General features: G+C 47.2%; 1 protein-coding gene across 3 annotated transcripts in view; it reads right to left on the bottom strand.

Annotated features, from left to right (window-relative positions):
- Positions 1–24,935, bottom strand: part of SYNE3 (spectrin repeat containing nuclear envelope family member 3) — a 108,020-nt gene extending 83,085 nt beyond the window's left edge. For 2 of the 3 annotated variants that reach the window (XR_014525730.1, XM_083501548.1), the window contains exons 1-2: positions 24,503–24,935; positions 502–577 (exon numbers count right to left, since the gene is read on the bottom strand). The gene's annotated coding sequence lies outside the window, so the exon portion shown is untranslated. Of the gene's footprint in view, positions 1–501; positions 578–2,246; positions 2,371–24,502 lie in introns of those variants that run through there. The other variant, XM_083501549.1, reaches the window with a different exon arrangement.
- Between the last annotated feature and the right edge of the window lie 362 nt (positions 24,936–25,297).

The raw sequence follows: 25,297 nt of genomic DNA, 5'->3' as shown, positions 1-25,297 counted from the left end.
CTGGTGCAACAGTATAATAAAGATCATGCTTACTAGCTGCTTTGCTTCTCAATATTCTCTGGTTGGCCTCTGTTATTTTCTCCTACCAATAGAGAACCTACATAAGGACTCTATACGGGATCTTGGATACCCCATAAGGGAAAAAGAGCAGTTTTTTCTTATAACACTATTCTGTTCTTTAAGCGCGTATACATTGTGAAGAGTAGCTTGCAACAATTTAAAATGGCAATGTCATGAAATGCAACAAAAAAGCAACCATCAAATAGTTCAAAAAACACAATGAAAAGGCACAGACCGCAGCTAAAAATTACATTAAAAAAAGAACAGCAGATACTTAGCAGACAAAAGCCTCCTGAAGAACCATGCCTTTTGTAATCTGACAGCCACAGGTTATCTGCATTGTGCAGACCCTCCCTTTACATACATCCAGCTCGTAATATATATATATGGGCATTTTGCTAGTTCTTTCAGAACTGCCAGTAAACATTACATGGAACTTACCTTCAACTTTCAGGCTGTAATCCTTAGCAGGTGTCTGGTGAAAACAGCCCAAATCTATGAAGCCAGCTTCACTTCCCTGAAATAAGAGTTATATTTTTATCCATATATCAAAGGACAGAAGAGCTCTTGCACTGATGTTTACCTGGTATCACCAGATTGAATTGGCTTCTCTCCTACTGCAGACAGCAATCAAGATTCAAAGCACTGCAAAACTAGGGGCATGCGTCTGCTAACACTGGGCAAAAACTGTATTTCAAAGGACGGTTGACTTGGTGACCTGTCTGCCTGCTCAGTCAGTCTGTCATCCTGAAGATACCTGCTACCTGCTGAGAGGTCACTTCAAGGACCCTATGCTCCCTTCTTAGGGTTCTTTATCAGACTTTATCAGACTTTCAAAATCAGACTTTGACCGGACAGCTCTTCAAATAAAGGATGTCTTCAAATAGAGGACTGTCTTCCGGCAGCTGTTAAAACAGAGCCCCATCCTCTGAAATGTAGGGCACCCAACCACCCTAAATACAGATTAAGTTTCATTTTAATATTGCTTAGAAAACCGGCAGGGAAATGCAACACCAGACAATCTCATAGATTACTTTCATCTCGGGGATTTCCCCAACGCATTAAGTGATTGAAAAGAATGGCTGTTGCTGTTATTGCTTTTATAATGCATGCTGGTTACTCTTTCCTATATGATAGCCACAAATCCTGTTTTAACATTTCAGCAGCACTGGTTAGCTTTGATATGACCCTCAAAGCAATGTAGTAAAAGTTAAGGTTACTAGTACGCAAATGCCCCTTTCCCCTAAAAATGGAAAAAATAAAATATTGGACAATGGCAGTTAAGTTACAAGGGGTGGAATTAAAACACTGCAGTTTGCCAGGTGGAAAAATCCCCTCTGCTCTCCTGCACACTGTTCTGGAGGTCCTCCCACCTACCCACCCCCAGCCAATTTCAGACTTCTGCTGAGGCAGCTCCTTAGTTGAATCCCGCCCTCAACGATTTAATTGAGTGATCCTTGCTGCATCGTAACAATTATTCAAAGCTACTCCTAATGCTGGGAGTTGACAGCATTAATATAACACGGCACAGCAAGTCAAGGGCGCAACATGGGAGTCACTAGGATTGGTATGCACAACTTTTTTCTTGTAAACCGCTTACAGGGTTTTGCTACAATCGAGCAGCATATAAATTACGTTAAATCAAATAAAAGCAAATAGGTGTAAGCTCTGTTTATCCTTTTTCATGCAGCATGCAGGAGCGTACGGCTGTGGCTGAATTCACCAGCCCACCTGCAAAAAGTTAAAAACTACTGCTCTTTTGAGCGTACTTTTTGCAAACCTTAATAACAGATCACCTGGCAAACCAGCAGGGGGCTTTGTGGCAAAGCTTAATTGTTTCTGAAGTTAGAAATTAATTGCAAGTCCTGCAGGATGCCCCGTGCCAAAAACACAATCATATCCTTAATGGCATGGTAGCAGCATTAATTGCAGGATGAAAGCGCAACTATGCTAATGCTGTTCTTGTTTGCACCGCGAGAAAACTTATTAGAGAAGACTATCTGATCACAATCGCTCTGGGCACCAAACTTTTGGAAGGATCTCAAAGCCATGTGCTCCAGGATAATTAAAACTGCTCCTAGATGATCTAGCCATTCAGCTCCTTTTCATAATAGCATCGGCCCTGAGTGCTTCATATTGCAAAACAACCCTGACAAAAAGCAAATACCAGTTATGCAAAGGCTTGCCTGAATCTGAGAAGACCGACCAACAACTCCATCTCCACGCTGCTCTCCCTTCAGGAAGCAAATCAACTGTTACAAACCCCACATTGCACAGATAAGTTTTTGAACCGCAGAACACAGTTTTGGAATTGAGTAAAATAGGCTGTTTTCTTGCATGACTCATTTTTGCCTGGACTTCTGCAGTTTTCCATAAATTAGTCACCCACCCTCCCACTGAGCATATATGCCAGGCATTGTGGGTCAGAGGCACAGACAACATCTGCTTTCAATCCCTGAAAGTATTTCTTTCTCAGCCAATTGGTACATTCAATTCTGCAAGGACGCTGGAGTATCATAGGAACACAGGAATCTGCCTTCCACCAAGTCAGATCTTGGCCCACCTAACTCAGTCTAGTCTACAGCAGCCTTTCTCAACTGTGGATCCCCAGAAGTTGTTGGACTACAACTCCCATCATCCCTGTGCTGCTAGCCAGGGATGGTGGGAGTTGTAGTCCAACAACATCTGGGGACCCAAGGTTTAAAAAGGCTGGGTTGTAGTGACTGGCAGTATCATCATGTGCATTTCAAGGTTTGTTTTGCTCATGCTGGAGAAGAGGAGTAAGCAGGAGTGATCAAGCAGCACAACACAAACCAGGTACATGGATTCATCGTGATGTGCAAATTAAGAGCCTTAATAGTATAGTTATGACATGCTTTTATAAATCTTTAGGTGCCTTGATTGGGGAGATATGGGAATGTAAGTTCAAATCCCCACTCAAACAACAAAGCCAATTAAGTGGGCTTGGGCATATTCAACTTATAATAATACAATAATAATTTATTATTTATACCCTACCCATCTGACTGGGTCTCCCCAGCCACTCTGGGCGGCTTCCAACCAAATATCAAAAACAATACAGCGTCAGACATTAAAAACTTCCCTAAACAGGGCCGCCTTCAGGTGTCTTTTAAAAGTAAAATAGTTGTTTATTGCCTTGACATCTGCTGGGAGGGCATTCCATAGGGCAGGCGCCACTACTGAGAAGGCTCTTTGCCTGGTTCCCTGTAACCTCACTTCTCACAACGAGGGAACCGCCAGAAGGCCCTCAGTGCTGGATCGGATTGTTGTGCAGCTAAAATGCTGCTTTGAGCTTCTTCATATTGAAGAATGGGACACAGCTGTAGCAAGCCATACATTCGATAGGATTTGGAGAATTCACAACCAGACATGATGTGGAGAATTCACAATTAGGATTTGGAGAACCCCTCTCTGTTTCAAATACAAAATGAGAAGTTGTCCTCTGAAGTTAGAGCAAAACTTAACTTTCTTTGTGCATTTTTTTTTTTTTTTTTTTGCAAGTAGTAGATAGAGGCGGGAGAGGATGGGAGAAATGAAGAAGAAACAGAAAGGAAGTAATGAGTAAGAGAGGAGAGGGGGAAAAGCCCAACTGAGATCAGTTTATAGAACAGGAATTAAAAGAAGATGCTTTATGCAGGGAAGGGCTGGGACTTGGAAGCTATGCTGCAGATGCAGAAGATCCCAGTTTTAATCACTGGTCTCTTCTCTTCAAAGCAGCAGGGCTTGAGAAGACCCTTCATGAGATCTGAAGACCTACTGTCAAGTTAAGGAAGCCCAGGGCTGGGGAACCTGTGGCCTTCCACATGTTGCCAGACAATATCTCCCATCATCCCTGATCACTAGCCATGTTGGCTGGAGCTGATGGAAGCAGGAGTCCATCTACATCTGGAATGCCAGAGGTCCTTTGTCCCTGCAGTAGACAATCCTGAGCTAGGTACCGGTCTGCCTCTGTATAAGGCAACTTCATATGCAACCTTAACACCCATGACTCTTTTTCCACGGATTGAGGCAATGAGAGCTTTCCTTTTCTTTACGTATTTTTGTTAAGCAGCAGTACTATTGCAAACAGCAGGTGCAGAGGCAGTTTTAGGAGAATGCGACTGGCTCACCGGCACTAAGCATCAAAATGAAAAGGGCGCCACAACAACATTCCCCTGGTCCTATCTCTCCCCTATCCCACTTAACAGCTATTTATTTAACAAAAATCACGTATGCACCTGATGGCGAATGTTACATCTACTGTAGTTTGGCCTTAACACACACTGAAACCTAATATTTTACTTCCTCCTCTTTTAATACTGTCAACTAGTCCCCATTCATCAGACGTCTTGTCAGTTTTTATAAGTTTCAAACATTACTCTTCTGTGCAAGTTAACAGGTTTATTTGATGGTGACCTGGGCTCCACAGAGTTTTCCCTCAGGGATTATCTCTATTTAAATCTTATTCGCCTTTTCAACAGAGGCACCCCTGCTGTGTGCCAGCCTTTAGTTGCATAAAGGGATGGCTCTGGAGTCAGACAGCGGCCTGCTCTTCCCCTGTCATCTATACAGTCGTGTGGGAGACAAACAGGAAAAATAGGAACCATTTATTTGCTTACTTATTTCACAGCGTTTATATACTGCTTGATTGCAATAAAACCTCAAAGCAGTTTACAAAAAAATATAAAGAAATAAAGAATAAAATTATCATGGAGAACCAGTTAAAAGCAATGATTTAAAACAGTAAAAATATAATAATTAAGATCAATGATAAGCTAAAAACCAGATTAAAACCTGTGCTGGCATTCTACATGTCTGGACAGACCGCTTTCCTAAACAAAGGTGTTTTTAGCAAGCACTGAAAAGAATACAGCAAAATTGCCTGCCTGATGTGAATAGGCAGGGAATTCCAAAGTGCATGTGCTGTCACACTTCAAGCTATATTTCTTACAAATATAAGAAGCAAATATTATGTGGCCAGTTTTGCAGATCGAAGTGGTTGAGGAGGCATATATGCATAGCTGTCAACTTACAGGTTTGAAAATAAGGGACCAGCAGCCTCAAAAATAAGAGATCAGCAGCCAAAATAAGGGATTTTCCTAGCACAGGTATGTTCAACTTCTGGGCCCCTCCGAGCCAAAGGCAGAAAGCCCAGCCAGCAGCCAAACGAAGCCTCAAGCGGTGGTTCCCACAGCACAGCAACCTGGCAAAGGGGATGCAGCAAGGAAAACCACCATCACCTCTCCGCTGGGAAGCGCTGAGCAAAGGCGAGTCCCCAGGCAACATGGCCGATTTGATCGGCACAAGGCATGCAAGCTCCACTCCCCAGTCATTCTTAGACTCCTTATTGGGTGAGCAATGCAGCCAAGCAACACAGTTGGAGCCTCCCTCCTTCCTGGCCGGCAGGGAGGGAGGGAGAGGAGCTGCTTCCTTTGAAACCTGGGAAATTTAAGGGACATCATCAATAAGGGACAGCAGCAGGACACAGCGCTGGGATAAGGGACTTTCCCGCCAAATAAGGGACGGTTGACAGATATGCATATATGGGGGAAGGAGATTTGGCAAGACTCTTGTTTCCTTTAATATATAAAATGGACTCCTCCTAGTTTCTGCCTTATTCTATTTTTTCCTGTTTCAACAGTTTCAGATGGAGTTTTGACAAAGCTTGGCTTTTTCATTCGCACAAGGAACCCAGAGTACTGCCTAATACCAGGTCAAATGAATTATCTGTGGTGATGAAAGGCAGCAACCCCTTCAGGTGCCAGTCAAAGCTCTATCCCATCAACAGCTTCTCTGATCTTTCTGTAACTGGAAATGCCAGCACAGTAGTTTCAACTCAGGAGCCTTCTGTATGAAGCAAGTCAAACTGTACATTACATGACTAGGAATCAGCAATGGAAGTGATTTGTGGACATTTATATCTTAACGTTTTGATGGGATTGTTTTATTGTGCATTTTTGTCTACTCCATATGCTGTGCAACCGTTTTCTATGTTTTTGTAAACCATTTTGAAGCCATTTCAGCATCAGGGAGTACAGACGTACCTTGGATCCTGAATACCTTGCGAGTCAAATGTTTTGGCTCCCGAACGCTGCAAACCCAGAAGTGAGTGTTCCGGTTTGCAAACATTCTTTGGAACCCGAATGTCCAACGTGGCTTCCAATTGGCTGTAGGAGCTTCCTGCAGCCAATCAGAAGCCGTGCCTTGGTTTCTGAACGTTTTGGAAGTCAAACGGACTTCCGGAATGGATTCCATTTGACTTCTGAGGTACCACTGTATATAAATTAATAAATGCTACTCATAATAATACTTGTGCCTCTTTTGCAGGACAGATGCCTGCACGACTTGGAACCAGTACTGCTGTTTTATTATATTTGTGTTATTGGCTGCCTTGTGCACCATTTGGTGGAAAGAAAGGATACAAATATAACAAAGCAACAACAAGCAAGCTAATAAACAAATGTTCTCAATGAGAAAGTAGCTCAGATAGCCAGGGTCAGCTTGAATAAAATATTAGGGGGGGGGCAGGTAAGCCCTTCTTCACATAACTGATCACATGACATGGTACACCCATCCACCCACCCACCATTTGAACGGCAATGTGCCTATCAACTTTGAGGGCCCCCCAGTCCTCTCAGATATTTTTGAGGGGGGCTGAAGACCCCTCTGCCCCTAGGAGTTGGCTCCTATGTAGATAGCTCAGCCAGACATTTAAGTCTGCATGGTAAAAGGAAATAATTTCAAACCATGCAGCAAATCCTCTCCCATAGCCAGGCATTAGAAATAACAAATCTCAAAGCTCCCTGTGAAAAGCGATTGATTGTTAAACCACTCTGGGAATTGTAGGTCTGGGAGGGGAACAGGGGTCTTGCACCAACCCTCAGACCCTTAGCAAACTACAGCTCCCATAATTCGGGGGGGGGGGGGGAGCCATGTCTGTTCAAGGTGACATCACAATGTTTTAAATGTATGATGTGAACATGGCCTTAATTCACCTCCGGTTCACCCGGCAATGGTGAGAACTACTTTCAGGGATTTTTAAACTAATTCTGCAAACTTTGTTTAACGGTAGTTCATTCTGAGCAGTGCAAATGCTGCACTGCCTGTCCTTGACCTGGGAACCTCCCAGGAAAAAAAAATTGAGATGCCGTGGTAGGAAGGCTTTTGATAGCACTCTGGTGTGGCCTTGTACCAGGAATAATTCTGCAGCTAGATGTGGGCTTAGCTACAGTTAACCATAAATCCATCAGGTCTTCTCTTGGATTTGCTGAATGGTGGACAAGGAAACCTTCTCCATTAAACGCACAGAAAGTGATGGAGTTACTGAAAGGATTACTTTGGCCCACTGATTAATCTGCAGTACTTAACTGGTGATGCCCTTTGCCATCTAGTGTCTGTTTTCAGGGTGGAAGCCTGCAACTCTCCTCTGTGCCTGTAAGGCTTTTAAGGCAAAGAAGGGAGCTTTTTAAACTAGCCCAGCATGCATCTAAGTGTGATCACAAAAGGGCGCTCACTGGGAGACTAAAGGTACCCCTGCCCGTACAGGCCAGTCGTGTCCGACTCTAGGGTTGTGCGCCCATCTCACTTAAGAGGCCGGGGGCCAGCGCTGTCCGGAGACACTTCCGGGTCACATGGCCAGCGTGACGAAGCTGCTCTGGCGAGCCGGCACCAGCGCAGCACACGGAAACGCCGTTTACCTTCCCACCGAAGTGGTACCTATTTATCTACTTGCACTTAGGGGTGCTTTCGAACTGCTAGGTGGGCAGGAGCTGGGACCAAAAGACGGGAGCTCACCCCGCCGCGGGGATTCGAACCACCGACCATGTGATCGGCAAGCCCTAGGCGCTGAGGTTTTACCCACAGCGCCACCCGCGTCCCCACTGGGAGATTGCTGGGTAATAAATAGTTAAGAACGCTTTTATGCATTGCTAGCATTCAACCTGCTGAGAATGCCAGCGTCCAGCCGTGGCACATGAAAAGAAGTGTGTCTGAACATGCACAGAGCACCTTTTTCCTCGCCCATTGAAAAGAGGACAATGCTGGCCTGAGTGACGCTGGTCCTTTTCATCTTAGAATTTGGGCACTGCCTAAATCCTCAAGGATTAAGAAAGCAATTTAAGAATATTGCCAGCGCAGAATAATTTCAGGGTGGCGATAACCTTGCAGATGCCTGACTGTAAGAATTCTCCCTAAGCAGGCTTTTTGAATCATATGTTTATCCCTGCTCATCTCCCTGCTTAAACTGGGATTTGGCACTCTATGAGAAAACAGGCTTCCCTCGAAAGAGGTACCAGTCACGGGATGTTGCCTGGGGACATTTACGATTCATGTGCCTTTGTAGTGATTTTGTTAGCTCCAGGTGGCTGACAGCAAGTCCAGTGCCTGATGGGAAAGATCTGTATATACCATAACAAAGGCAGATTTAAAGAGGGATTTATTTAAAAGAGGATCTGGTGGCTTTGAAGAATGCAATGAAGAGATTTACTACCCTTCCAAATGTACAGTGGAAGATAGCACAGCGACTCTGGACAATTGTGTGTGTGTGTGTAGCGTGTGTAGCACTGGCAGCTGTTCCAATATTTTTAATCGACACCATCTCCAAATGGCTGCTCCTTACTCCCCCACTCCCCTTCCACAGAGGATATATTTTATTCACTTATACACAAATATCTATCTCCATTTTCTCCTCTGAAAGGAAATGCTCAAAGCAGTAAATGAAGCAGAAAAGCAAACACAGGAAATAACATTAGCAACATGGAGCTCCAACCCAGAAATGCACACACGATCAGGTCTTGTAGCTGACTTTTGTAAATGCAGTGGGTCAGCTCAGGTATCATAATCCCTGTGTAATAAAACGTGGGTAAAATCTACAGCTTATCCTTACATCTGAAATGGGAAACTGTGACTTAATGGCCTGGTTCACGACGTAATTTAGTTCCATGCAACAGAGGCTGGGAAAGCCTTGGTCTCTCACACTTCCACTTTCCCTCTCCTTTGGTGCAGTTGCAAGCAGTGGCGGAGGAACCCTCTCTAGCACCCGGGGCGCGATGCCAAGGGGTGGGGCAAACTGGTGACGCACACGCAATGTCCATACAGACTGTGCACACGTGGCAGCCCATACGGTTGTTGTGTGAGAGGAGCCCATACTGACTGCACATGCACTCGGCCACTCTATAGCTGGGGGGTGGAAGGGGCCATCTTGTCACCCCCCAGAGTGTCACCCGGGGCGGCCTGCCCCCTCTGCCCACCACTTCGTATGCTCCTGGATACAAGGAGATCAGAAGCATGCGCGCCCATGTTTAAACTAGCCACGGTTTCTCACTATGTCTGAAAAGGATGAACCGTGGATACCGTATTTTTCGCCCTATAAGACGCACTTTTTCCCCTCCAAAAATGAAGGGGAAATGTGTGTGCGTCTTATGGGGCGAATGCAGGCTTTCGCTGAAGCCTGGAGAGCGAGGGGGGTCGGTACGCACCGACTCCTCTCGCTCTCCAGGCTTCAGGAAGCTATCCGCTAGCTGTGGGAGACCCAGCTCTCCCAGGGCTAGCGGACTGCTTGCCGGCACCCAGAAGCTTGGGGCGCGCTGAGCTCCGCACGCCCCAAGCTTCTGGTGTAGCGCAGCGATCCGCTAGCCCTGGGAGCGCCCCGCGGCTCTCCCAGGGCTAGCGGACTGCTTGCGCGCACCCAGAAGCTTGGGGCGCGCTGAGCTCCGCACGCCCCAAGCTTCAGGATTAGCGCAGCTGTCTGCTAGCCCTGGGAGAGGCGCCCGGCTCTCCCACAGCTAGCGGAGACCTTGCCGGCACCCAAAAGCTTGGAGCGTGCTGAGCTCCGCACGCCCCAAGCTTCGGGATTAGCGCAGCGCACCTGGGGGGGAAATAAAAATTTTTTCCTTTATTTCCTCCCAAAAAACCTAGGTGCGTCTTATGGGCTGGTGCGTCTTATGGGGCGAAAAATACGGTAGTTAAAACCATAGTTTACAGAAATACACCAAGGTCAAATCATGGTTTATGATCCTGATTTGTTCCAAAAAACCTTTGACTACAATTTCCGATTCAGATGTTAATGACAAACTGAGGTTAACATAAGAACATAAGAAGAGCCTGCTGGTCCCTCTAGTCCATCATCCTGTCTTACAGGGGCCAACCAAATGCTTCTGGAAAACCCACAACCAGGACCTGAGCTTCTGCAGTTTCCAGCAACTGATATTCAGAAGCATCACCGTCTTCTTTGACTGTGGAGGCAGCGCACAGCCCTTATAGCTAGCAGACGCTGATAAGTCTTATTCCCCAGCCCACTGCCCAGAAATGCACCCAGCTGTTGGCACCTCCATTCTTCCTCTGCCAGCACATGGTGGGCTAGCAATTTTCTGCGCAGGCTAACGACTTTTGCGGAAATTATTTCCAAAGCTGTGAAGCCACAGTCCGCACACAACTCCCACGCCAAGCCCTTTGTGCTGAATAAACACAGCGACGGGCCAAGCTGTCTCCTCCCAAGCTTCACAGGGGTTTTTGCCAGCTTGTGTCACGCAGAACATAACACAGGCTGTCACCTGCCACCCTCTGCTGCATTCCGCCAGGAATGAAAAATGTGTGTCTTCCCAGGGGCCCAAGAGAAACCTGTCAGGTCACATGTGCAATGTAAGCAATGCGACTCCCATTAACCTGTCACTAGTTCAACCTGGAGAGAATGGCGTGTTGCGCTTTATTTCTTTTAAGGGCTGTGCTCCTCAGGTTCTCCGCTGAAGTTGCCAGGAAGATAGTTAAGCTGTCAGTTAAAGAGTTGGGAGGAGGCCAACTCCTCTTAAACCTCCAGACACTGATCAGATAGTAATGACTCTCAGTCACCGCTGACCTGATCTGGAGAGACACCAGCCACCAGTCTCAAATCTCTTTATTAAAGCTCCTTTGGATCAGTTAGCAGAATCACCTTTGACTGGTTAGGTACAGGTGCCTACTTGGGGAAAAAAAGTTTAGCGGAACTGCCCCCTTGCCATTCCTTTGTTCCAGTAATTACTGGCAATGCAAACTTTAAGTGCTTTAGGTAGTAGATTAATCAACTAAATGCTGGTTGATTAATTGGCAGGGATCATTTTAATGGGTCCGGGCAAACATAACCACTGGGTCTGAGAGTTAAGGACAGAGCTATCTGGCTGTATTTAAGCATTTGGTTCTTGTTTGAGGCGACTTATACTGCTGTTTGTTTATTTCGTTTTGAAACAAATCCCAGCGGTTGCCAATCCCTTTGGGGCTTGGGGGCAGATTTGCAAACCAGAGAAATGGTGGTGGGCAGCACGACGTACTGTAACCATGCACAAACCATGTGGGTACATGGTACAACCGCCAACACACTTCACCAGCTCCCTGATCCTTTCAGCTGGAATTATTTGATTCAGAGACCTTCTCTGCATGTAAGGCAGGTGATCTACCCACTGAGATATGCTGCATAATTGGGGATATTAGGTGCCTCCCCTGATGCCACACCATTGGTGATATGTATTAAATCCTCTATGGTCATGCTGCTTAACTTATACCAGCCTTGTATTTAAGCACGAGCTTGGCAGCCGTAGGCAAGAGCGAGTAAGCAGGCTGGCAGAAATGCTTCTTCCTGCTATGGGAATGCAGTGGGCAGCTGAATTAGACACAGAGCTCTCTGTCCTTCTTCTGTCATCTCCTGGCAACCTAGGATTCCCCCCCGGGTATTATTATTATTATTATTATTATTATTATTATTATTATTATTATTTTACAAGGCTGGTTCTCAGATGAAAAAGCTCAAATAGCCCTTGCCAGCCAAACAGTTGTATTGTTGTGCTGTGGATTTTCTGGGGGAACTGCTAAATTGGGAGCATTTCCGGGGGGGGGGGGGATGACTTTATGCAAACCAGGCCAATTTGCATATGACAATTTTCATTGTTTTTCTTTTTTCTTTTTTACTTTGGATTGGACTTCACATCTGAACGAGCATTCTTTTCCCATGGGTGTTTTCCAGAGATGATTTGAAAACTTTCACGCTGGGTTAAACAAGATAGCGACTTCACCAGGAAAATCTGTTTTCCGGGGTAAGCTTTTTGGCATTTCCCCTCTTCTTGCCCTGACACATTCCTGGGCTGCCCCTCTGAGCACATGCAGTCTATAGTTGCAAAGCGCAGCGTGGGAATGACTGGCGAGTCAGTGCTGTGGGGCAATTCCTTGCAAGCTGACCCATTAGAAAGGAAGGGCTCTAGCCTACTGCTTCATCTGACATGCTTCAGTCTTTCCTTGCAAGAAGATCAGAGGCGGTGTGTGTGTATGTGTGTGTAAGGACACAGCAACTCACTTGCATCCACATGCAAGGAATGGTCACCAGCTGTGTTTGAATCTACTTAAAGATAAGTTTTACATTTAACAACAACAACATTTTTTATTATTTATACCCCGCCCATCTGGCTGGGTTTCCCTAGCCACTCTGGGAGGCTCCCAACAGAACATTAAAAACACAATAAAAGATCAAACATTAAAACTTCCCTAAACAGGGCTGCTTTCAGATATCTTCTAAAAGTCAGATAGTTGTTTATTTCGTTGACATCTGATGGGAGGGCGTTCCACAGTGCGGGAGCCACTACCAAGAAGGCCCTACGCCTGGTTCGCTGTAACCTCCCTTCCTGCAGTGAGGGAACTGCCAAAAGGCCCTCAGCAATGGACCTCAGTGTCTGGGCTGAACGATGGGGGTGGAGACGCTCCTTCAGGTATACTGGGTTGAGGCCGTTTAGGGCTTTAAAGGTCAGCACCAACACTTTGAATTGTGATTGTAAACGTACTGGGAGCCAATGTTGGTCTTTCAGGACCGGTGTTATATGGTAGTAGTAGTAGTAATAATAATAATAATACCAAACCTTCCTAGTGGTGCAGCAATAAAACTGCTAGAACATTTAGCAAAGCTAAGCAGGGTCTGGTCTGGTCTCAGATTGGATGGGGGTCTCTGTGTTGAGATTCCTGTATTACAGAGAGTTGGACTAGAGCGGTTCTCAACCTGTGTGTCCCCAGATGTTGTTGGACTACAACTCCCATCATTCCTGAGCTCTGGCCTTGCTAGCTAGGGGCGATGGGAGTTGTAGTTCAACAACATCTGGGGACCCACAGGTTGAGAAAGGCTGGTTAGATGATCCTTGGGGTTACCTCCAACTCTACAATTCTCTGACTCTAACAACACCAGAAAAAAGTGATCAGTCAAACATAGGAAGCTGCATTCTATCGAGTCAGACGACTTGCTTCCTCTAGCTCAGTGTTATCTATAATGACTGGCAGTAGCTTTCCAGGGTTTTAGATGGCGGATATTCCTAACCCTTCCTTGAGATGCCAAGGATTGAACCTGGAACCTGAATGCAAAGCAGACCCTACAGCCCTTCCCCAAATGTCTATGATGCCATTATATTTGCCTTAGAAAGCATTGCCTTTCTCCATGCAGAGTAATCAAGACCTAAAGTCTAATTTCTGCACAACATGGGCAAAGCCAGCCCACTAATTATGCCGCTTGAGCCAGAAGAACAAAAATTTGCCTTGCAAAACCCAATAGGCTAGAGGGTGGGGGAAGGGATCTCATTCTTCCATGATGCAGATTAGGCCAGAAGCAATGCGTCCTTGTCATTAAAATGGGTCCGAGCTGCTTAATATAGCCGAAATGAGGAGCTCAACCTCCTGTGAGTCACTGTCTTCGCAGGAAGGCTGATGGCTTCCTGGGAGGAACTCAATTCAATTTCTTGGTTTCAGGGTGGATTTCAGTGAGTGACGAAGAGACCAGGCCTCCAGAGCCCTGATTTACTCTCCTAAAATGGTGATTCATTTCTGCAAAGCACAGTGTTCTTAATAAATGACACCTGTTTGTTCCTTTCACTAACCCTGTAGGGTTGAAAGTCAGCCTTGCAGCCTACCCCTGCAAAACTGGTTTGTTCAGAAGAACCATCTGTTGTCTGAACTGGGCAGCCAGATATGTAGGGCTGGCCAATGTGTGGCCCTCTAGATGTTGTTGGATGACCGCTCCATCATCCTTGCCCTTTGGCCATGCTGACTGGGGCTGATGGGAGTTGGGGACCAACAACATCAGTGAGGCAACAGGGTCCACATTCCAGACCCAGAGAGAGAAGTGTCCAGTACTGAAGACAGGGCTTGAATTGGAGTCAAAGAATCTGTTTCCACTGACAGCCCAGCTAACATGGTGCCCTCCTGATGCTGTTGGACTACAACTCCCATGAGCCTTAACCAACATAGCCAGCGGTCAGAGAAGATGGGAGCTGTAGTCAAGGATACTGGAACATTGACAACCGCCATCTTAAAGGGCATACCCTGAGGTAAATCATTTTATGCATCTATTTATGAATCGCCTTTCACATGTGACTCAAGGCCATTTGCAAACACACCACTAAGTACAGCTAAAAATTCAAAAATAGTACAAAAATACAGCTAAGTACAAATTTAAACGCAATACAGTGGTGCCTCGCAAGACGAAAATAATTCGTTCCGCGAGTCTTTTCGTCTTGCAATGTTTTTCGTCTTGCGAAGCACGGTCCGTCGCAACTGCGCCTCTTCAAGCGGCTTTAAGAAAAAAGCGCAAGATGTTTTCGTCTTGCAAAGCAAGCCCATAGGGAAATTCATCTAGAGAAGCAACGAAAAACCGAAAAACCCTTTCGTCTAGCGAGTTTTTCGTCTTGCGAGGCATTCGTCTTGCGGGGCACCACTGTACAAAATGGACAACTAAGGCAGAGGCCTTTTTCATCCATCTGGAACAGGTTGGTGAAAAAAGAATGTCTTCAAATGTTTCTGGAAACTACAAATAGCAGGGGTACCTAAACAGAGATGCTGTTTGGCAAAATTGGGGCAACCACACTGAAAGTTCTGCTCTGAGTTACAGTGGAGGGGACTTCTGATACTTTAGGGACATGAAGGAGAAATTCCCCCCAACAGCTGCAGTGACTTGCTAGGTGTATGAGGTGTTAGGCCATGGGTAGGCAAACTAAGACCCGGGGACCGGATCCAGCCCAATCGCCTTCTCAATCCGGCCCACAGATGTTCTCAGAATCAGCGTGTTTTTACCTGAGTATAATGTGTCCTATGTGTCCTTTTATTTAAAATGTCTCTCTAGGTTATTTGTGGAGCCTGCCTGGTGTTTTCACATGAGTAGAATGTGTGCTTTTATTTAAAATGCATCTCTGGGTTATTTGTGGGGCATAGGAATTTGTTCATTTGTCCCCCCAAAAATATAGTCTGGCCCCCCACAAGGTCTGAGGGACAGTGGACCAGCCCCCTACTGAAAAAGTTTGCTGACCCCTGTTAGGCAGTCTCTCAAGTAACTGAGTCTATGGTTAATAAACTACTGTTCCCTCGCCCAAATCTCTGCATCTGAAAATTTTCCTTGCACAGATTTCCAGGGTTTCCAGGGTCCAGATTGCAAAGAGGCACCCAAGCACGGAATTCCCTACAGACATTTGTGCTAAACATGTGAAGGCCAGGCGTGGTGGAAGGGGCCCCTGTAAAGCCCCCTGTAAACTTCCTTCCATTGCATTTTCAGGCTGAGCACTCAAAGAATGTGTAAATTTTTTTGATGGGGAAAGTGCAAAAAGCAAAAGATCGCAGGAGGCGCCACTTGCAATGACTATCAGCGGTAGACTGGTGAAACCAATCAATAAAAGGAAACACCTTTATCAGATTTTGGGGTGTGGGTGGAATTTTTGAGAATGAGCACCCTGTGACCAGTTTATTCTGATGAGCAGGTTAAAGGCTCCCTAAGACTTGCTGAAAAAACACTGAGGTTTCCTGCCGAGATGCAAGTCACGGAGGAAATGAGAAGTTGGTTTCTTTCAAGAGCCTATTGGCTGGAAAGCTTCATGACGGGGAGCTGCTGCAAAGCTGTTGCCTCCCTGTTGTGTGCCTTCTAGCTTGCTACATATTGAAGCTCCTCTGAAAACCATTAAAAATAATTGGTGACGCCGTCTCATCTTTAAAAAGAAACAATGGCTTGTTGTGGAATGCCTGAGCCAGGCACACCTTCTGAATATGTGGGTAAACTATTTAGAAGCAGGCATATATTAGAGAGGAACCATAAGGACCAGTTCTTGAGCATCTTGTCATGGACTGGCTGGAGGCAAAGGAGTGGTAGGAGGCACCAGCCAGGGAAACCCAGGGGAAGAAGGCTCAGAGTCAGGGGATTGGTGTTGGGATGGTGATGAGTGGTCCAAGGGAGAAGGGGGAGCAGACTGCGGCCTCCTGTTGTTAAGTGTGGCTGTCCAGAAGCCCATGAAAAGGACATGAGCGCAACTCTCCCCACTTGCGATGTCCAGAAACTGGTATTCAGAGGCACTGCTGCCCCCAACAGCGGAGGTGGAACACAGGTACCATGGCTGATAGTCACTGATAACTTTATCCTCCATGAATTTGTCAAATCACGGGAGGAATCTGTGGCTAGCCAAGGAGTGGCCAAATGAGGATCCAATGTGCCAGGGGGTTCAGCTGAGAATGCAAGCCGCACCTCCAGAACCCGAGAAAAGCCTTTTTGGCAAGGCCTGACACGCTGCTGTGTAAACACGGGGCTTGGCTTCTCCTCCGGCGGCAGATAAAAGAGAAGAGCAGATGGCTTAAAAGGGAAGGCAGCACACGGTGGCAGAGAGGAAAGGATGCAGCTAATTCCCTGGGAATTAAATCCCTCACATTGAGAGTTTTAGAAGCAAGAAGAAGAAGAAAGGCTGGGGTTGAAACTGGATTTGGCAGAACTCTCCTAAGGAAAAAGGGGAAGGTGTTGCACAGAGAGAGACTACAAGCCTGCGTGCTGCTTTTGAGTTTGGGGAAGGGAATCGCGAAAAGATGGGTGGGTAAAGGGATTAAGGGTGTGTCCGTAAGGAAGCTGGTTCTTGCTTGTGCTTCGGCTCCTAGTGCAGGAGTGTAAACTCTTAAGAGCAGGAACACCAGAGAACCTCACGCCTATAGTTCTCTTGGAGCTTGTATCCCAGCCAGTTGTCCCTACCCATCAAATTCAGTACTGGTGTCTCTGATGTCCTCCAGATGTTTTGGACCACAACTGCCAACAGCCCCAGCCAAACCATTGTCTGGTTGGGGCTGATGGGAACTGTAGTCCAAAACAGTTTTATTATTTATACCCCACTCATCTGGCTGGATTTCCCCCGCCACTCTGGGTGGCTCTAAATGGTTCCACTAAATGGCTGGGGGTGTCCATGGCTACAGATAGGGGCCTTTTCCACCTGGAAATGCCAGGTATTGGACCTGGGGCATTCTGCATACAAAGCATATCATTCTCCTAACAAACCATTCTGCATACAAACCATATCATTCTCCTAACCCTTCTCTCTCTTTGGTGATCACTCGTAGCCGAGTAAGATTGTCTTCCCTAAACACGGTTTTAACAACGAGTCCGTAAGTGACTGTGGAGACCAATTCTGGATCCACACGTCCTTCCACAGTGGGGACATTGGTTTCCGGGTGGGAGTTGATCACGGTGTGGATTTGCCAAGCGTGCCTTCCTCCTAGCACGTTTCTCCCTTGCGTCCTGAGTTCGAGTGTCTTCAAAGCCCATGACACCTTTGGTAAAGGCTGCTCTTCAACTGGAGCGCTCGCAGTCCAGTGTTTCCCAGTCGTCAGTGTTTATACTACCGTACATTTTTTTAGATTTGCCTTGAGACAAACCTCTGTTCTGACCACCAGCAACTCATACTGCTTACAACACACCCTCCCTGTTGTATATGTAAATCCACTTAAAGGTTATGCTCCATGCAACTGATGAAGCAGAGACTTGTCCACTAATGCTATAATAAGGCTGCTAGTTTTTAAGATGCCCCAAGACTCAGTTTGACTCCGTGGCAGCTGTCTACCTTGCAACGCCAAACTGTTTCTCTCTCTTTAGATACAGCGTCCCCCCAGCACCAGTGTGTAAGAACATAAGAAGAGCCTCCTGGATCAAGCCCATCTAGTCCAGCATCCTGTTCTTAGAGCAGCCAACCAGATGCCTGTGGGATACCGGCAAACAGGACCCAAACCCAAGTACACTCTCCCCTCCTGTGGTTTCCAGCCACTGGTTATTCAGAAGCAATACTGGCTCCAGCCCCAGTGGCAGAGTTCAGCCGTTATAGCTAGCTGGCTACTGTGAAATGTGTCACAGAGCTGTCACCAGCCACTAAGCTCCTTTTCTGGCTCTCCAAAACCATTGAGTAAAACCCTGTGGCTAGCTCTAGAAACACCTGTTGAAGACCACTGCCCGTTGGTGAGTCCTCAGGTTAAACAAAAGTTGGTAGCCTTTTCCAGTTAATACCACACAACAGGACTGTGTTACAAAGAGGTGTGTTAATAAAAGGGTGTTGCTGGATTTCAGCCGCAGACAGCAGGGCCAATAGCCAGGGATCATAGATCTGTAGAGTTGGAAGTGACCACGATATGATATGATACGATACGATAATCTTTATTCTCATTGTCCCATACAGAACAACGAAATTGAAAAATCTACATAAAACATTCAAAACCCAACAAGCCTGCTATCCCAGCTATCCCAACCTGTCTGCCCCCCAAAAACTCTGATACCCCATTTTTAAATACAATATACTCTCATAGAGACTCCTTACACTGTGTTTAAAACCAAAATCGCATTTGGGTAGAAACTGTTTCTCAGGCGGCTAGTCCTAATCTTTATCCTGCCCCACCTAGCAGTTCGAAAGCACATCAAAGTGCAAGTAGATAAATAGGTACCGCTCCAGTGGGAAGGTAAACGGCGTTTCCAAGCACTGCTCTGGTTCGCCAGAAGCGGCTTAGTCATGCTGGCCACATGGCCCAGAAGCTGTACGCCGATTCCCTCGGCCAATAAAGAGAGATGAGTGCCGCAACCCCAGAGTCGGTCACAACTGGACCTAATGGTCAGGGGCCCCTTTACCCCTTTACCTTCTTCCAGGAGGCAGAAGCTGAAAGAGATCATTCCCGGGGTGCGCACTATCCTGCGCTATCTCTGCAGCTTTCTTATGGCACCTGGAAGCATAGATTTGATCCAAGGTGGGAAGAGTGCAATTGGCTATAAATAATTCGTTTGAACAAACCCTGACTCCCCTCCAGGGAGCTCTCAGTGTCTGCACGCGCCACCATCTTCGAAACTTGGACCACCCATCTGGTCCAACCCTCTGCAATGCAGGAATCTTTCTCCTAATGTGGTGCTCAAACCCAAGACCTTGAGATCAAGCGTCTCATGCTCTACCGACTGAGCTATCTAAGGTGGGAGCTGCAGTTCAACAACAGTCTGAGCAACACACGTCCCCCCCACCCTGACCCTAATAAAAGGGACATACTGAGCAGCCTCTCTAAATCCACAAATCGAAAAGGCTGTTGGCTGTCTTCCCCTCTGCACAAAGAGCTGGGGAAAGAAAGACCTGGATGGTTTGGCATGAATGCTTTGAAGTTGGCTGATGGCAAGCAATTTATTCAGCCCTCCTCTTGTTTCCCTGCTGAATCGGGTGGGTCTTCCATGCCCAGCCTCTTTCGTGCAGGCGCCTCCCTTTCTGGAAAGAGATATCTTATCCCTTATCCCTATGTTTATCCCTTGCAGAGACAGGCCCACCAAGCAGCCGCCAGTGGGAAGGCACCAAAGGGTGCCAACAACACACGTCTACGATGCAAAAAGGTCATCACGTGCTGGGCTGTAATTATACCCCAGAGAGCAGCTCTTTTGGCAGTTTAACTCTGCAGAGGCACAAGCCAAGACTTGTTCACAATGCTAATGGGTGGATAATGAATGTGTTTCACTTGGAGGACAAGCCATAGTGTTACAGTAATCTGATGGACAAAATGTTAACATGTTTCTCCACCCGCCCCCCCCCCCCTTTAGGTCCTACCTGGAGCCATTAATAAAGACGTAAAGGAGGAGGCCTCAGGAGGGCTCCTGAAACTAATTAATGCCTGCTTCTGCTTGGCATTAAGAAGAACGCTTAGCATTTAAACAGGGGATTTCAAAGTGCTCTACGTATATCATCTCAATGATCTTTAGAACAGGTAATGCACAGGTAATGAGGGGGGAATTAAATCGATGCAAAACAGCAAAACCCTAAAAATAAGTAGTCTGAAATACATAAACGTATGCATTTAATGCTGCAATTAAAACACACTTTAATAAAATTAAAGCAGCAGTTCCATGCACACCCATACTGTACCTGCAGCACTGAATGCAGTAGGATTGCCTAATCCACTAACTTCTTAGCATTCTTCAGTCGCCTCTGAGGTGAGATGCCTATTCGACTGCTTCAATCTGCAGACTTGCACCTTTTGCAAAGGCCATAGATTGTTCGTTCTGCATTTGGAGTCAGTCCCTTACTGTGGCCATCCTTTGGAACTCCCTGCCAATTGACATTAAGAAGGTGCCCTTGCTGTTTTGCTTTAGAGACCTGCTGAAAATGCTTACCCAGACAGGTAATTTAGTTACCTATATTCATTCTAAAGTTGCATTGATTTTCATCTGTGTTTGCATGGTGTTTGTTTTATGTACATTTGTTTTTCATTGCTTTCTGGATTTTAGCTGTGTTTCACTTTGGACAGCTTTTTGATTAAGCACTTAAATCATCCAAACAAGCCAACAATGCCTTTGTGCTCATTGCATTGGAAGGCTAGAACGGGCTCACTTTTTGCTGAGCAGCCAGCCAGCACACTACCTTTGCATTGTTCCCTATATCTCCCTAAGGGAAGATATACGTGTTTAGTATTTTAATATTCTGTTGGGAGCCACCCAGTGTGACTGCGGAAACCCAGCCAGATGGGCGGGGTATAAATAATAAATTGTTGTTGTTGCTTTTTTAGACTGGAAGCTCAAGGATGGTATAAGATCTCCATATACCCATTGGCTCGGCTCAGGCACAATTAGCAGTGCTGGGGTCCAGTCACAGAAGGCGAACAAGTGCGATTGGAGAAGTTTCTCCACCAACATCTACCTGTGTTTTCCCACAGCTATATCCTTGCGCCTTGCATGAGCACCCTAAGTATCTTGTTTTCAGTTTATGCTTATGCTGCAGCTTACAAATATTATTAAAATTAGGAAAGGTAGGCAAAGGAAACAATAACATTGTTGGAAACTGCCAGTTTTCCTCATGTTTTCAAAGAGTAAGGTGGATCATAAAGCTAAAACATTGTGTTTTCTGGGGAATGCTGTAAAGAACGAGAGCAAAAAATTATCAGGGGTTGTATTCAACTAACTTTTACTCAGAGTAGACAAACTGAAATTAATGGGTCTAAATTAGTAGTCATGGCCACTGATTTTGGTGGGTCTTCTCTGAATAAAAACTAGAGTCATATATAGGACAATTGCGTGTTGATCCTGCAGACCAGAAAGGATGGAGCTGGAATGAGAGCTGTGCTTCAGTGGTCAAGCAGCTCAGGCTGTACATAGCAGCTGAAGGCTCCATCCCTAGTTTGGAACAGGTGTATCCCTGCGCCTCCCCTCCTCCCAAGTCACTTCACATGATGCTAGGCAGACACTTCTGCACCTGCTCTGCAGTTCCTGCTCAACTATCTCCTCTGCGGGTGGGTCTGTCAGACAGCCACAAACCCAGGCAGCTGGTAGGGGGACCTCCAGCCCAAGGAATCTTACGAACTGTAGTTTGCTAAGGGTGGTGGGAAACTGTACCTCTGTGAAGAGTAGACTACAGTGGGCTGGAGTGTGTGTATGTGCTTTAAGTGTATGGTGTGCACACAAGCAGGGATTTGACCCCTGTACCAAATTGCACCCTTTTATCTATTGAAAGAGCAACGGCACTGGAACATATGTACAGTGGTACCTCTAGTTGCGGACACGATCTGTTCCAGGGTGCCATTCGCACCCCGGAAAGTCTGCAACCAGAGCGGCACTTCTGCGCAAGCGTGGAGTGCAATAGAGCGCTTCTGTGCATGCACAAAGCACGTAGAACACTTCTGCACACATGCGCGCGGTGAAACCCGGAAGTATACACTTCCAGGTTTGCCGTGTTTGGAAGCCAAAAAGACACAACCTGAACCTAATGCAACATGAGGTATTACTGTACATAAGAAGAGCTCACAGGATCAGGCCAATGGCCCGTGTAGTCCAGCATCCTATTCTCACAGTAGCCAAGCAGATGCCGCTCTTGCTTCCAGCAACTACCTTTCAGAAACACTGCTACCTCCAACTGGGGAGGAAGAGCTTTATCCTCCCAAAATTTGGCTAATCCTCTTTTAAAGCCATCTATGTTGGTAACCATTAGTGGCCGATAGTGAGTTCCATAGCCTGCCGATCAAAAGGTCGGTGGTTTGAATCCCTACAATGGGGTGAGCTCCCGTTGCTCTGTCCCAGCTCCTGCCAACCTAGCAGTCTGAAAGCATGCCAGTGCAAGTAGATAAATCGGTACCGCTGTGGTGGGAAGGTAAAAGGCGTTTCCATGCGCTCTGGTTTCTGTCATGGTGTTCCGTTGCGCCAGAAGCAGTTTAGTCATGCTGCCCATATGACCTTTAAAGCTGTCTGTGGACAAACACCGGCTCTCTTGGCCCGAAAGCGAGATAAGCGCCACACCCCATAGTCGCCTTTGACTGGGCTTAACCATCCAGAGGTCCTTTACCTTTCTTACCTTTTTAGTTTAACTATGTGGTGCATGAAGAAGTACTGCAGAAGTTCTATCTCTGCCACCTCCCCTTCCGACTTTCCTAAGAGTCAAAGGTTTCAAGCTACCGGTACGTTGGGAGGAATCCTGCCTACTGCATTTGACGTTTTCAGACCATTTCAGACCAAGGAATTATTAACTTGCTTTTGCACCCATGAAGGCACCAAGTCATGAATTCCCCACTCTCATGTTAAGTAGAGCAAATATAACTATTTTAGGATGAAGTGAAAATGGTTCTTAAGATTTGTGACCCCTACAGACAGGTGGCAAAATTTAGGTGGAGGGGATTTGCCAAATATTCTCCAGAACAATTGTAGGTAGAACAGGAGACTCTTAATCTCAAGGTCCTGGGTTTGAGCCCCACGTAGGGCAAAAGATTACCGCATTGCCAGGGGCTGGACTAGATGACCCTCGTGGTCCCTTCCAACCCTGCAATTCTATGATGGAACTACTGGATTATAGGGAATTACAACAAAGGGCCGCAGCTCAAAGGTAGAGGAAGTGATCTGTATGCCGAAGCCCCCTCCCCGCCCCATTCCGATCCCCTGTGCTGGAGGAGGAAGAAGCGGAAGAAAATGAACAGAAAAATATATTCGAGTCAGTTAATTCTGAATGAAACTCTGTTGTTAGTGTCTATTGGTCAGCGAGCTAAGAGAGGAGGGCTGGGAGGAGCTCAGACCGAGGCCGTCCCTTCTTTCGGTAGTATTGAAACAAAAATAAACAGTTACTTCTGGACCCACAATTACGCCTGAAATTCTGCACTGGCTGAAAAATGAGGGAGGAGGATTTCGCCATACGTCGGAGGCGTAACAGAAGTTCTTTTTTCGGAGAACACCCCCCACTCCGTACACACAACAACAAAACTATCAGGAAATGTATCTCTGAGAAAATAGCGGCCCAGCTGTTAAAATATATTCTCTCTCTCTCTAAAAAAAGGCGCCTTTTTCCAGAGGCTCCTCCTTCCACGAACTATAAATAAACCGCTACATTGTGTACGATACAAGGAGGCAATTGCACAACCGGCCCCTTTCTGCCAGCGCCCCTCGCTCCCCCCCCATCTCTGCTCCTCGCATTTTTCAGTTTCTGTTTTACAGAAAGATCTCCTTTGTGAAACCAAAGACTAGCTGTCATCCGATACAAGAAAGTCCCCCAATGCCTTTCCATAGCGCACCGCGAGTGCCGCATGCAGCACCTCCGCCTGCAGCCCTAAAGGACACCCTGAGACTTCCTTCCAACATGCAGAGGCAGTTAGGATCCGCGCCGCGCGCAAACCGCTTTCACCGCCAATCTCTCTCTCTCTCTCTCTCTCTCTCTCTCATCTATCTATCTATCTATCTATCTATCTATCTATCTATCTATCTATCTATCTATCTATCTATCGGCAGCGGGCAATCTAATAGCAATAGCAATCGATATATTATTAGCGTCCGGAAACACAGCCGGTGGTGACGCTGCCCCGCGCCGCTTCTAAAAGTTCCCAGGCTTCAGCCTTAGAACTGGGAGGGGACCTGGCGGCGACAACCGGCTCGGGGTGGGATTTCCCCGTCTGCGCTTTTAGCGCGCGCGACGACCGCTAGATCCCGAGGAGGGCAGACGGGGGGGGGGGGGGGCATGAAAAGTTTTGCCTGCTCGTCTCCGAGGAAGCGGGGAAGATGATCCCCGTCAAGGGAAGAAGGGAGACACCCATTTGCCAGCAGCCGGTGCCCCCGAACCGAGGCTGAGGGTGGCGCCATCGCCTGTCAAAGTGACCGCAAAGGCGGGCTCCGGTCGCGCGGCCGAGGGAAGCCCCGCTGTGGGTCGTCCAAAGTCAGCCCGAGCGCGCCACTCACCTAAAAGGCATGGAGAGACGGAGGGAGCGCGCGAGGATCCCGGTGCAGAGGAGGCTCCTGCAGCAAAATAAAGGCAGCCCGCAGCCGGAGGGCTCCAGGACCCGGAGCTGCGGCGGGGCCGTCGATGGCGTTGCCGGAGACTCCTCCCTCTGGGCCTCGCTCTCTCCGCCTTCGCCGCCGCTTGCCCTGCCTGCGATCGGCCGGGCTCATCGCTCCGCTCTGCAGAGCGCTGCGCAAAGGCGCGGCGGGACAGGTGTCCGGGGACGGTTTGGCTGAGCGCGCCCCGGGATCGGAGGTGCGGGGTGCTTGCTGCAGATCTTATCTTCCGGGGTCGCTGGGATGGCGGCGGTGGGGGCTTGTGTTATGTAAGCGCGTCAGGAGGGACTGCTTAAGAGGCCGGAGGAGGCTTATGCAATGGCCAGATGCTCCCTAGGGGTCGAGGCTTGCAGTTGCGGGAACGAGTTTATATACCAAATTCACACGGCCTGCATTGGCACGATGGCGCCTTTGAACTTCACGCCGCCGCCCCTCTTAGCCACGGCCTTTTGCGCATTCAAGGTTGCCGCATTCAAAAACACAAGCGGTGCGGGTCAGTTTGGCCCGTTGCAGTTTGGTTTGGCTTTCCTTGCTGGAATCGCTTAGGCTTCTCAACCCCTTTGAACCACAGTAACTTTATACTGGGCGCCTTTGCCTCCCTACACACGCAGGGCGCACCACACCAATCATGGGCATAGCCAGGGGGCAGCTGCCCCCGCATCAAGAAAATAAATAAAAATACTTAACTAAAAGTAGAAA

The sequence above is a fragment of the Podarcis liolepis genome (genome assembly GCF_965112155.1).
Source record: "Podarcis liolepis genome assembly, chromosome: 1".
NCBI classification, from domain to species: domain Eukaryota; kingdom Metazoa; phylum Chordata; class Lepidosauria; order Squamata; family Lacertidae; genus Podarcis; species Podarcis liolepis.
The sequence above is the reverse complement of the archived record's forward strand: the minus strand, read 5'-3'. Positions and strand labels throughout refer to the sequence as shown.